Below are 523 nucleotides of genomic sequence, written 5' to 3'. Positions count from 1 at the left end.
TTAAAAAAAATGTAAAAAAAACCCTCACTGTTTTCAAGTCAGATCTGACTCATAGCAACCCCTCCTTGGGGTTCTGAGATGGTATCACTACAGAATTAAGTTGCCCAATCTTCCTTCTGAGGAGTGGTCAGTGAGATCCAAAGCCTTCTGATTAGTAGTCAAATGCCTTAGGCACTCCACCACCAGTATATACTGTGTGTGTGTATGGGTGTGTGTGTGTATGTTGTTGTTGTTGTTATGTGCCGTCAAGTTGAACCTGACTCATAGTGACCCCTCCTTGGGTTTCTGAGGCAATATCACTACGGAAGTAGATTGCCCCATCTTCCTTTCAAGGAGTGGTGGTGGGTTTGAACCTCCAGCCTTCTGGTTAGCAGTCAAGTCTTTAGGCACTATGCTACCAGAGCTCCCATGTATGTGTATATGTATATGTATATATGATATATAACAGGTGTTCTGGTAGTCTTTACTATTATGTATATAATATATAATATATATATACATATATACATATATATATATATAT

The sequence above is a fragment of the Orycteropus afer genome, unplaced genomic scaffold, assembly GCF_000298275.1.
Source record: "Orycteropus afer afer isolate SDZICR_OR568_19922 unplaced genomic scaffold, OryAfe1.0 scaffold00325, whole genome shotgun sequence".
NCBI classification, from domain to species: domain Eukaryota; kingdom Metazoa; phylum Chordata; class Mammalia; order Tubulidentata; family Orycteropodidae; genus Orycteropus; species Orycteropus afer.
This window is presented reverse-complemented; position numbering follows the sequence as displayed.